The sequence below is a fragment of the Schistocerca cancellata genome, chromosome 10, assembly GCF_023864275.1.
Source record: "Schistocerca cancellata isolate TAMUIC-IGC-003103 chromosome 10, iqSchCanc2.1, whole genome shotgun sequence".
In the NCBI taxonomy this organism is placed as follows: domain Eukaryota; kingdom Metazoa; phylum Arthropoda; class Insecta; order Orthoptera; family Acrididae; genus Schistocerca; species Schistocerca cancellata.
The window spans coordinates 13,210,953-13,225,409 of NC_064635.1; positions in this window are offsets into that span (position 1 = coordinate 13,210,953).

A 14,457-nucleotide genomic window follows, 5' to 3' on the forward strand; every position below is an offset into this window, starting at 1 on the left:
TTCTGTTCCTGTTGTCCTTGGCCCAATTAAACCTCTAACCATTCTTCTTCCTGTTCATCGAGATTCTTCATAATGTCTTACCTGACGCTGGCTCGTACGCTGCAAGTACTTTTCTGTAGTTTGCTGCTATAGTATGTCGGATTTGGTACCTACAGTCAGTACCTAAAATTCGAATAATGGAAACCACTTTTAGCCGTTGCATGTTCTGCATAGATATGTATTCCACTATCTATGTTCATAACGCAGGATTTTGTTTTAGTTACATTTGAACCCAGTGCCATGTGGTACTTGATGATGATCTGTAATACCTTTGCCGGCCGGAGTGGCCGTGCGGTTCTAGGCGCTACAGTCTGGAACCGAGCGACCGCTACGGTCGCAGGTTAGAATCCTGCCTCGGGCATGGATGTGTGTGATGTCCTTAGGTTAGTTAGGTTTAATTAGTTCTAAGTTCTAGGCGACTGATGACCTCAGAAGTTGAGTCGCATAGTGCTCAGAGCCATTTGAAGCATTTTTTTATTCTTTTATTTTTTTTATTTTTTATTTTTTATTTTTTTTGTAATACCTTTCCAGTGTCCTTTTTATTTATGATTACGAGACCTACATCGTCTGCATGGGCCTCACAAACAATTTGTTGGCCGCTTATGCACAAACCTTGTAGGTGTTGCGCTACGTTTCCTAAAAAGAATTTGATGGTGATAGCAAACAAGGTCGTTGACATCGGACAGCCCTGCTGACTGAACTCTCCAAATGAGTACCACTCGTGAGCTAGCCGTCCACCGTGAAGTCTCATTTGCCGCTGTTTGAAACCCTACCCACGAGGTTCACGAAACTATGTGGGAATCCCAAAGCATTCACTCTCTTGGGAATATACTCGTGGGTAACCCTGTCGAAAGCCATGTCGAAATCTAATGTCACTCGTGAAGCCCCAGTCCTGTGAAAAATAACCTGCGCCAGAATTAACTCTTTGACAGTCCACCGTTAAGAGCGATTGCTGGATTAAATGTGCCAAAACGGGCACAATTTTTTATTCAAAAACATCTACATCTACATGGATACTCTGCAAATCACATTTAAGTGCCTGGCAGAGGGTTCATCGAACCACCTTCATAATCCTTTATTATTTCAATCTCGTATAGAGCGCGGAAAGAATGAACACCTTAATCTTTCCGTACGAGTTCTGATTTCCCTTATTTTATCGTGGTGATCGTTTCTCCCTATGTAGGTCGGTGTCAACAAAATATTTTCGCATCCGGAGGAGAAAACTGGTGATTGTAATTTCGTGAGAAGGTTCCGTCGCAACGAAAAACGCATTTCTTTTAATGATTTCCAGCCCAAATCCTGTATTATTTCAGTGAAACTCTTCCATATTTCGCGATAATACAAAAAGCGCTTCCCTTCGTTGAACTTTTTCAATGTACACAGTCAGTCCTATCGGGTAAGAATCCCACACCGCGCAGCGGTATTCTAAAAGAGGACGGAGAAGCGTAGTGTAGGCAGTCTCCTTAGTAGGTCTGTTACATTTGCTAAGTGTCCCGCCAATAAAACGCAGTGTTCGGTTAGCCTTCCCCACAACATTTTCCAATTTAAGTTGTTCGTAATTGTATTTCCAAGGTATTTCGTTCAATTTATGGTTTTTAGATTTCACTGATTTATCGTGTAACCGAAGTTAACGGATTCCATTCAGCACTCATATGGATGACCTCACACTTTTCGTTATTTAGGGTCAACTGCCAATTTTCGCACAATTCAGATACATTTTTTAAATCTTTTTTTTTTTATCTTCTGATGACTTTATTAGTCGATAAACGACAGCGTCATCTGCGCACAACCTAAGACGGCTGCTCAGATTGTATCCCATATCGTTCATATAGATAAGGAACAGCAAAGGGCCTATAACACTACCTTGGGGAACGCCAGAAATCACTTCTGTTTCACTCAATGACTTTCCGTCAGTTACTACGAACTGTGACCTCTCTGACAGGATACCACAAATCCAGTCACATAACTGAGATGATATACCATAAGCACGCAACTTCACTACGAGCCACGTGTGTTACCGTGTCAAAAGCCTTCCGGAAATCCACAAATTCGGAATCAATCTGAAATCCCTTGTCAGCAGCACTCAGCACTTTGTGTTAATAAAGAGCTAGTTGTGTTTCACAGGAACGATGTTTTCTAAACCCATGTTGACTGTGTGTCAATAGACCGTTTCCTTCGAGGTCATTGGTAATGTTAGAACACGATATATGTTCTAAAATCCTGCTGCATATCAGCGTTAACGATATGGGCCTGTAATTTAGTGGATTACTCCTATTACCTTTCTTGAAGATTGGTGTGAACTGTGCAACTTTCCAGTCTTTGGGCACGGATCTTTCGTCGAGCGAACGGTTGTATATGATTGTTAAGTATGGAGACAATGCATCAGCATACTCCGAAAGGAACCTAATCGGTATACAGACTGGATCAAAATACTTGCTTTTATTAAGTGATTTAGTTACTTCACTCCTCCGAGGATATTTACTTCTACGTTACTCATGTTGGCAGCTGTTCTTAATTGGAGTTCTGGAATATACCAAAAATGGCTCTGAGCACTATGGGACTTAACATCTATGGTCATCAGTCCCCTAGAACTTAGAACTACTTAAACCTAACTAACCTAAGGACAGCACACAACACCCAGCCATCACGGGGCAGAGAAAATCCCTGACCCCGCCGGGAATCGAACCCGGGAACCCGGGCGTGGGAAGCGAGAAAGCTACCGCACGACCACGAGATGCGGGCCTGGAATATTTACTTCGTCTTCTTTCGTGAAGGCAAATCGGAAGACTGTGTTTAGAAACTCTGCTTTGCAAGCACTGTCTTCGATAGTACACTCCTGGAAATGGAAAAAAGAACACATTGACACCGGTGTGTCAAACCCACCATATTTGCTCCGGACACTGCGAGAGGGCTGTACAAGCAATGATCACACGCACGGCACAGCGGACACACCAGGAACCGCGGTGTTGGCCGTCGAATGGCGCTAGCTGCGCAGCATTTGTGCACCGCCGCCGTCGGTGTCAGCCAGTTTGCCGTGGCATACGGAGCTCCATCGCAGTCTTTAACACTGGTAGCATGCCGCGACAGCGTGGACATGAACCGTATGTGCAGTTGACGGACTTTGAGCGAGGGCGTATAGTGGGCATGCGGGAGGCCGGGTGGACGTACCGCCGAATTGCTCAACACGTGGGGCGTGAGGTCTCCACAGTACATCGATGTTGTCGCCAGTGGTCGGCGGAAGGTGCACGTGCCCGTCGACCTGGGACCGGACCGCAGCGACGCACGGATGCACGCCAAGACCGTAGGATCCTACGCAGTGCCGTAGGGGACCGCACCGCCACTTTCCAGCAAATTAGGGACACTGTTGCTCCTGGGGTATCGGCGAGGACCATTCGCAACCGTCTCCATGAAGCTGGGCTACGGTCCCGCACACCGTTAGGCCGTCTTCCGCTCACGCCCCAACATCGTGCAGCCCGCCTCCAGTGGTGTCGCGACAGGCGTGAATGGAGGGACGAATGGAGACGTGTCGTCTTCAGCGATGAGAGTCGCTTCTGCCTTGGTGCCAATGATGGTCTTATGCGTGTTTGGCGCCGTGCAGGTGAGCGCCACAATCAGGACTGCATACGACCGAGGCAAACAGGGCCAACACCCGGCATCATGGTGTGGGGAGCGATCTCCTACACTGGCCGTACACCACTGGTGATCGTCGAGGGGACACTGAATAGTGCACGGTACATCCAAACCGTCATCGAACCCATTGTTCTACCATTCCTAGACCGGCAAGGGAACTTGCTGTTCCAACAGGACAATGCACGTCCGCATGTATCCCGTGCCACCCAACGTGCTCTAGAAGGTGTAAGTCAACTACCCCGGCCAGCAAGATCTCCGGATCTGTCCCCCATTGAGCATGTTTGGGACTGGATGAAGCGTCGTCCCACGCGGTCTGCACGTCCAACACGAACGCTGGTCCAACTGAGGCGCCAGGTGGAAATGGCATGTCAAGCCGTTCCACAGGACTACATCCAGCATCTCTACGATCGTCTCCATGGGAGAATAGCAGCCTGCATTGCTGCGAAAGGTGGATATACACTGTACTAGTGCCGACATTGTGCATGCTCTGTTGCCTGTGTCTATGTGCCTGTGTTTCTGTCAGTGTGATCATGTGATGTATCTGACCCCAGGAATGTGTCAATAAAGTTTCCCCTTCCTGGGACAATGAATTCACGGTGTTCTTATTTCAATTTCCAGGAGTGTATATCCATTGTTACCGCGCAGAGAAGGCTTTGATTGTTTCTTGCCGCTGACATACGACCAGAATCTCTTAGGATTTTCTGCCAGGTTTCGAGACAAAGTTTCGTTCTGGAAACTGTTATAAGCATCTCGCATTGAAGTCCGCGTTAAATTTCGACCTTCTGTAAAAGATGACCAATCTTGGGGATTTTGCGTCTGTTTACATTTAGGATGTTTTTTCATTGTTTCTGCAATAATATTCTGACCCGTTTTGTGTACCAAGGAGGATCAGTTCCGTCGTTTGTTAGTTTATTTGGTGTAAATCTCTCAATTGCTGTCGATACTATTTCTTTGAATTCAAGCCACATCTGGTCTACAGTTATGTTATTAATTTGGAAAGAGTGGAGATTGTCTCTGAGGAAGGAGTCAAATTAATTTTTATCTGCTTTTTTGAATAATGATTTTTTCATTAATGATACAGGGTTAGAGGCATGACTTGTGTGCCTCTGAATTTATTACAGAAGTTTAAATGCACTAAAAATGGAATAAGCATAATACGAAATTACTTTGTGCATAGTTAAACGTTGATATGCACACTTCAACGTTGATTGTGATGAAACTGAGATACACTGGTGTTTAAAATTAAAGCAGCAAATGGAAATTTTGCAATGTTGCTTTTGTTTTGCCACAAAACGGTATAAAGAGGTGACATCAAAGTAGAAACAATGTAAAAAAATACAGAATATAAACAACTGCACCGAGCGAGGTGGCGCAGTGGTTAGCACACTGGACTCGCATTCGGGAGGACGACGGTTCAATCCCGCGTCCGGCCATCCTGATTTAGGTTTCCCGTGATTTCCCTAAATCGCTCCTGGCAAATGCCGGGATGGTTCCTTTGAAAGGGCACGGCCGACTTCCTTCCCCGTCCTTTCCTAATCCGATGAGACCCATGACCTCGCTGTTTGGTCTCTTCCTCCAAAACAACCCAACCCAACCCATAAACAACTGCAGCATACAAAAAAAAAAGACGAAAATGTCCTTCCTTTTATCAAGTTTACAGATTCGCACATGGGTAATGTGCTCACTATGGTGTGTGACCACTTCTGTCATCAATACACGCCTGACGACGACGTAGCATGGTATGAATAATGTCGTCAGTGTCATGTTGGGACAGTGACGTGCGTTCTTTCGGCAGAGCGGCTCGCAAGTCTTTATTAGCGGTCCTCCACGATATCGTTCTCTTTTGACAATGTTCCGGTCTCGAAATAGTGTTCCACACTCCCTTCAGGTGCGAATCCGTCGAGAATAACTCCCCAGACCAAATCGGGGCTCATCTGTGAAAAGAACACTGGCCCACTGTTCGACTGTTCAGGTGGCATGACGACTCCACACTGGACGTTCCTTTCTGAGATGACGCGTCAGAGGTAAACATACAGCAGGTCTCCTACAATAAAGGCCGCTCTGTCGAAGTCTTCTCTACACCGTTTGTCTCGCTGCAACACGTCCAGTGGATGCTGCGAGGTCGAATGCCAGTTGCCGAGCAGTACTAAGGCGGTACCGCCGTGCTCTTACGGCCAAATAACGGTCCTGTCTTTATTATGTCACTCGTGGTCGCCCGTACCCTGGTCTTTGGGAAACAGTTTCGGTCTTTAGAAACTACGCCTCATCCGAGAAACAACAGAACGATTCACATTAAGGGGCTCCGGAACGCCCTATACTTGCAATGTTAAAATAACGCTTATAAATTACATCTTTCCTCACAAAGTATTTGTGGTAAGAAGTTGAACTTTTTACAGATTATTTATTGGAATATGGGCTACAACTTAACAAAGGGATTTTACAAAATTTTAGTTCAGTTATTAAAGATGATTTTTTTTTCAATTGTAATGAAAATTCACAACATTTTTTTGCAATTTTTTATTTATATATTCAAAAATATACAGTTTTTTGGAAAAAGGCTGTGTTAAATTATGCAGAAGGTACTGTGTAACATTTACTGAAAGTTTGAAACAAATATGTTTGGAAGATCCTTAGAAAACATGTAATTAGTATGAGAAAATAAAAGTTTTGGGAATCGAGCGACAAAGATTGGATTAACTTTTTAGTGCATTCCAGGTCCATAGGATGGATTATCTTCATCCTCTGCAAACTCCTCCTCCAGCTTCCTCTTGTTCCTCCTCCTGTTTACTCTTGCTTGTATTTCTAGACGCCTTACAGCCCTGTCTGCAGCCCGAAGGCGTTTCTTGTCTAAAGCAAGCATCGCTCGTACCATGTTAGAACCTATCTTCATTCCCATATTTCCAAATACCTTGCACCTTGCAATGTTGCCATCATTGAAAGTCGCAACAGCAACTTTACTTTTACTCATTATTATACTTCAACAAAACAGAGACTCAAGAAACAGAATTAATTACGAATATTTTCGAGATAACGACAGAGTAAATAAACATGAAACAATCGACAATCACACCAGCGATATATATTGAACAATCACAGTTTAGCCACAACACATACTTTATCTCACATCACTAAAATGTACCTCATGAACACGGACGTTAATAATAACATCATTTGACAGCAGTTTAACAGCGCCACAGTGGGTCACGCCCATGTAGAACACATTTCAAAAAAAATTTAAAAATAGTTGTAGTCTTCGGAATTGAATAAATTATATATCTATTAAAAGGTAACAGTCTGCAGATTCAGAAAACGCAAAAAAGTAAAAATTGAACTTTTCATGATTTTGAGCCTTTCCGGAGCCCCTTAAGCATCGGGCCACATCAGTTTGCGACTGATGGTTCAAATGGCTCTAAGCACTATGGGACTTAGCATCTAAGGTCATCAGTCCCCTAGAAAAAAATATTCAAATGTGTTTGAAATCTTATGAGACTTAACTGCTAAGGTCATCAGTCCCTAAGCTTACACACTACTTAACCTAAATTAACCTAAGGACCAACACACACACCCATGCCCAACGGAGGACTCGAGCCTCCACTGTTACCAGCCGCACAGTCTCAGTCCCCTAGACTCAGAACTACTTAAACGCAACTAACATAAGGACATCACAGACATCCATGCCCAAGGCAGGATTAGAACCTGCGGCCGTAGCAGCAACGCAGTTCCGGACTGACGCGCCTAGACCCGCTCGGCCACAGCGGCCGGCAGTTTGCGACCGACTTGCTTACAGTCTTCCTACAGCGCTCCACCCCACAGAGCCTGGTGGGCGCCTTCTCTGTGCCATGGCGGACCGTCTGTGATTGCGTGCACAGCGATTTTGGGGGAGGGACTAACCTGCAGACATTACTACACTTGAAACTTCCTGGCGGATTAAAACTGTGTGCCCGACCGGGACTCGAACTCGGGACCTTTGCCTTTTGCTGGCAAGTGCTCTACCATCTGAGCTACAGAAGCACGACTCACGCCCGGTCCTCACAGCTTTACTTCTGCCAGTATCTCGTCTCCTACCTTGCAAACTTTACAGAAGCTCTTCTGCGAACCTTGCAGAACTAGCACTCCTGAAAGAAAGGATACTGCGGAGACATGGCTTAGCCACAGCCTGGGTGATGTTTCCAGAATGAGATTTTCACTCTGCAGCGGAGTGTGCGCTGATATGAAACTTCCTTCTCGATCGGGCGCACAGTTTTAATCTGCCAGGAAGTTTCATATCAGCGCACACTCCGCTGCAGAGTGAAAATCTCATTCTGATTACTACACTTGTTGGGTGTTCACCGAAATACCATCTTCCGTGCAGGACATGATCGTACGGACGACTGTTGACAGTTTGTATGATTACACCGTGAATGAGACACAAAACGGGGAAATAGCGGTTTGTTGCTTTAATTGTGGACACCAGTGTAATTCAAATAACGGTTGGTAAACTGAATTGGTAGAAAATTCGAATTTCCTAAACACTGTCTCCCTTTCCTATTGAATTTTTCGTTAACCTGCCTACATATCAATAAGAGTGACTTTCTGGCTTTTAGGGGGGTAGGACGTCAAACGGGCCGATTTGGAGCAGGAGAGCCACCACAGGACATTTTAATTTCCACTGTCTATACTTTTAGAAGTAAATTCATAAAACTCTGTCAGCATGACCAGAAAGGATTCAGGATTCATACTCGTAGCAGCGGAAGTTCAAAAACATAACAAAATAATTTTTTTTACATGTGAAATTTCATCATTTTTTCACTTACTATTGGCTGCATTTGATGCTATAGGTACACTTTTCTTCATGAGTAAGACAGACTGCTCGATGAATTTTGCACAGCATACAAACCATACTTATAGTTGTCTGAAACTCTAGAATCTATTTAATTTATGAAAAAATGAATGAGCTGTTACGTTTTAAAAAAATGGTTCAAATGGCTCTGAGCACTATGGGACTCAACATCTTAGGTCATAAGTCCCCTAGAACTTAGAACTACTTAAACCTAACTAACCTAAGGACATCACACACACCCATGCCCGAGGCAGGATTCGAACCTGCGACCGTAGCAGTCCCGCGGTTCCGGACTGCAGCGCCAGAACCGCTAGACCACCGCGGTCGGCGTTACGTTTTAAACTTTATGTTTAGAAATAAAATCAATTTTAGTAGTTAATTATCTCAATTTTTACCACAGTTTTTAATACATTTGGAATATTCTGGAGTTCCATTCACCTGTAAGTATGGTTTGCATGCTGTGCAAAATTCATCAAAGAATCTCTCTTACTTGTGAAGAAAACTGTACCTATAGCAACAAATGCATCCAACAGTAAGTGAAAGAATGATGAAATTTCATATCTAAAAAAAAAATTTATTTTGTTATGTTTTTGCACTTCCACTGCTATGAGTGTGAATCCTGAATCCTTCATGGTCATGCTGACAAAGTTTTATGAATTTACTTGTAAAAGTATAGACAGTGGAAATTAAAATGTCCTGTGGTGCCTCTCCTGCTCCAAGTCTGCCTGTTTGATGTCCTACCCTGCTTAGAGGGAAACTGGAATTATCAAATCAGCTCTGTCTATGCTGTCAAATATGGGAAGGCTAAACTGAAGCTGATGTTGAGTCCCTGAGTTCTATTTGTCCAAATGTGGTAGTGATGCCAGTTACACTCATTCACACTCAACATACTCGTTGATGTAACGTGAGCAGACCCCTGACATTGTGCCCGGCTACCGTCAAATGTGTACTAAGAGTACACTGCAGTGAACTCTATCATTGGACTCTATCTGTCTCCACTGCACAGGACAGCTGCTTTTGAAGTCTGCCATCCATGTCAAGAGAGAAACCAATAGTTTCGTCCCATCTCACACGTCACCATGCCCATCTTGTTCCATGTCCCAAGCCTTACTCTCTCTCTCTCTCTTTTTTTTTTGGCAAGTTAGTACACTGACTATGTTTCATGACTAGAAAACGTCGTCTACCGATCCTTAAAAAGCTGCATTTTACTCTGCTAGTGATGGAATTATGCTGCTGTTAAAAATCTCCCACCATGCGCCTGCAAAGCGCAGATCTAATAACCTTCCTTTTCGCTCCTCTGTCCTTAAAACGATTAACTCAAACAAAACATCATATTGATGTCGCAGTACAGCAGTCGGGGCCAACGAAATATGCGGGCCCTTGTACTAGTATACTTGTCGGCCAGACATCGTAAATGCTCATCTCCATGCAGGGCCATCAGGAAATCAATATTTAATTGGAAATGTGCTGGTGTAAGCTGTCGCCAGCACACCAGACGCGAAGAGATAGCGAAAAGATCGATATCAAGAGAGAGGCCAAAGAAAGACTCCCAATGAACAAGCCACCAACGCCCTCCCGACCGCCAGCAGTTAGATCGCCGCCGCGGACCAGAGCGCCCAGCCAGTCATCCAGCGAGTCAACGAGTCGAGTCACCAGTCGCAGCCCAGTGGGAATCACTGTCGCAGTTAGCTCAGCCTCTAGCTCAGAGTCAGTCACTATCTGGCGACCAGAGTAGTGTACATAGAGGCACCTTGTACTTCACAAGCAGTGAGACTAACATGGGCTCGTACCACTACACCTGGAATGTCTTAAGTAGCTTTCGGTTCTGGTTAATAAAGAACCCTGTCAATACATGAGCGCAGTTGTGTTATACACTCCTGGAAATGGAAAAAAGAACACATTGACACCGGTGTGTCAGACCCACCATACTTGCTCCGGACACTGCGAGAGGGCTGTACAAGCAATGATCACACGCACGGCACAGCGGACACACCAGGAACCGCGGTGTTGGCCGTCGAATGGCGCTAGCTGCGCAGCATTTGTGCACCGCCGCCGTCAGTGTCAGCCAGTTTGCCGTGGCATACGGAGCTCCATCGCAGTCTTTAATACTGGTAGCATGCCGCGACAGCGTGGACGTGAACCGTATGTGCAGTTGACGGACTTTGAGCGAGGGCGTATAGTGGGCATGCGGGAGGCCGGGTGGACGTACCGCCGAATTGCTCAACACGTGGGGCGTGAGGTCTCCACAGTTCATCGATGTTGTCGCCAGTGGTCGGCGGAAGGTGCACGTGCCCGTCGACCTGGGACCGGACCGCAGCGACGCACGGATGCACGCCAAGACCGTAGGATCCTACGCAGTGCCGTAGGGGACCGCACCGCCACTTCCCAGCAAATTAGGGACACTGTTGCTCCTGGGGTATCGGCGAGGACCATTCGCAACCGTCTCCATGAAGCTGGGCTATGGTCCCGCACACCGTTAGGCCGTCTTCCGCTCACGCCCCAACATCGTGCAGCCCGCCTCCAGTGGTGTCGCGACAGGCGTGAATGGAGGGACGAATGGAGACGTGTCGTCTTCAGCGATGAGAGTCGCTTCTGCCTTGGTGCCAATGATGGTCGTATGCGTGTTTGGCGCCGTGCAGGTGAGCGCCACAATCAGGACTGCATACGACCGAGGCACACAGGGCCAACACCCGGCATCATGGTGTGGGGAGCGATCTCCTACACTGGCCGTACACCACTGGTGATCGTCGAGGGGACACTGAATAGTGCACGGTACATCCAAACCGTCATCGAACCCATCGTTCTACCATTCCTAGACCGGCAAGGGAACTTGCTGTTCCAACAGGACAATGCACGTCCGCATGTATCCCGTGCCACCCAACGTGCTCTAGAAGGTGTAAGTCAACTACCCTGGCCAGCAAGATCTCCGGATCTGTCCCCCATTGAGCATGTTTGGGACTGGATGAAGCGTCGTCTCACGCGGTCTGCACGTCCAGCACGAACGCTGGTCCAACTGAGGCGCCAGGTGGAAATGGCATGGCAAGCCGTTCCACAGGACTACATCCAGCATCTCTACGATCGTCTCCATGGGAGAATAGCAGCCTGCATTGCTGCGAAAGGTGGATATACACTGTACTAGTGCCGACATTGTGCACGCTCTGTTGCCTGTGTCTATGTGCCTGTGGTTCTGTCAGTGTGATCATGTGATGTATCTGACCCCAGGAATGTGTCAATAAAGTTTCCCCTTCCTGGGACAATGAATTCACGGTGATCTTATTTCAATTTCCAGGAGTGTATATCTCCCGGAGGACTTTAATATATCACGCAAAATACCGACAAACACTGTTCTTATGATTATGAATTACGTTTCGTCGAAGTACAATAGTAAATAAAGAATTACCGCTGTTTTTTATTGCGAAAAAGCGGTTAGTGAGAATGATACATACACCTTTCCTTGCTAGCGCCCGAATTAGGAGGCTTATTGCTTGTTTGGTTTACTTAATTAATAGAATATGAAGTACATGGTATAAAGAATGCTTTTTCCAAACTTTCTGTAAAATAAAGTCTGCTATGAAGACATTGCTTTTGTTCAATTACTTTATTTATGACTGAATGTTTCTAAAACTGAAGACACTCAAATGGGTTCAAATGGCTCTGAGCACTATTGGACTTGACAGCTATGGTCATCAGTCACTGAAGACTACACTCGTCCGTGCTCTGCACTGCAGTCGAGCTCTGGCAACGTCGTTCTCTGTTCATTGGCTGACTGTGTTTTGTAACGTCAGATGCGCAGAATGAACGTAAACTCGGCCGCCGTCATAAATGACGCGCACTTTAGATGGCGGTGTCAAGCCGGCTGTTGTCCCTCCAGCTTTCTGCAAACATCGTTCTGTTACCGTGGTGTGCGCGGCAACACGGACGCGGTTACGTCCTGTCGTTCGCGTTGTCGGTGTCGAAGTCTCTTTGATGTTGTAGAAACAGCTAATAAGCTGGGGCGTGATCGTGGCGAAGTGACTTATTTTTGTGGAGTAAGCCGGTCGCGTCGTACTGTTGTTTTAGCTTGCGTAAAGACGCACAGTTGTTCATAGACAAAGGAAGCAATGCCAGTAGAAGAGTTCGATGAACATTGTGGATATTACACTACTGGCCATTAAAATTGCTACACCACGAAGATGACGTGCAACAGACGCGAAATTTAACCGACAGGAAGAAGATGCTGTGATATGATTAGCTTTCCACAGCATTCACACAAGGTTGGCGCCGGTGGCCACACCTACAACGTGCTGACATGAGGAAAGTTTCCAACCAATTTCAAAGAAAGGCAGCACGTTTTGTATTATCACGAAATGTGGGGGAGAGTTCACAGAAATGAAACAAGATTTGTGCTGGACATCATTAAAAGAAAGGGGTTTTTCGTTGCGACGGAATCTTCTCACGAAATTCCAATCACCAACTTTCTCCTCCGAATGGGAGAATATTTGTTGACACCTACCTACATAGGGAGGAACGATCACCACGATGAAATAAGCGAAATCAGAGCTCGAACGGAAAGATATACGTGTTCATTCTTTCCACGTGCTATACGAGATTAGAATAACAGAGAATTGTGAAGGTGGTTCGATGAACCCTCAGCCAGGCACTTAAATGTGATTTGCACAGTATCCTTGTAGATGTAGAAACAGGTATTTCTTTCTCTGTATGTCCATCTTTTCAGAGATGTTTGTGGGACTCTGCGGTTCGCTACAGGATGTCAAATCAAACATCTTTCAGCCGTCTAATTTCCGAAATTATTTTATTTGTCTACCACTTTCAGCGATTTACTACGCCATCTTCGGGGTCCTGACCGACGTGTAGGTAGATTCCATCTCAGCTGTGCTCAAAACAGGGGCCAGCATTCAAATACAGGTATGTGTAGATTTCTACTTGCTATATTACGATCACTGCCAACTTTTTTTGCTTGTGACCAAGAAACCAAATACCGTATTTAGTAGCTCTAGCTTCAAAATTTTATTAATAGTGACATGTTTTCAAAAATCTTTCATCCCCTATTTTCCCGGCCTGTGTGGCCGAGCGGTTCTAGGCGCTACAGTCTGGAACCGCGCCACCGCTAGGGTCGCAGGTTTGAATCCTGCCTCGGGCATGGATGTGTGTGATGTCCTTAGGTTAGTTAGGTTGAAACGTCCCCTTAGAAAAATTATACTCGACTGTGCTTAAACTGACACACAATATTTTTAGCGCAACGCAATCTGACTTTCAAAAATCTCTACAAAAGAATGGCCCTGACTAACATTAAACTATACCTTTCACAAATAACTTACCTCACAAAAATCTTCGTTACTCGCACTACTGCAGTACAGCGAGCGCCACTACTGCCAGCTAAATAAAAGATTCAAACTACAGAAGGCACTAACTACTGATAGGCATAGTTAGCAAATGAAAGAATTTGATAGAGAACAAACAATATATTTACCTTAATAGTCATAATGTATATAGCAGTTCATGATATCCAGTATTGCAAGTTTCAAAACTCCGCCATCTCTCTCCCCACATCCACCACTGCTGGCGGCTCACCTCCAACTGCGCAACGCTACGCGCTGTTCACGTCCAGCTGCTCAACACTACAATGGCAGACAACAATGCAAACTAGCCACAGACTGCACACAGCACAGCCAGTGATTTTCATACAGAGCGCTACGTAACGTTGCCAATAACAAAACATAAACAGCCTACTTACAAGGTTTAAGCAGTTCTAAGTTCTAGGGGACTGATGACCTTCGAAGTTAAGTCTCATAGTGCTCAGAGCCATCCCAAATTTTACCTCCTTAGAGGTAGAATTTCCAAAAGTCCGTTCTTAAACATTGCTTCGAGCGTAAGATCAATACTCACTCCAAATTTAAAGTTTCTGTCCTTAGCGGTTTGGGCTGTGCGACGAACAGTCATTCAGTCAGGACACTAGCACAAGTATATTC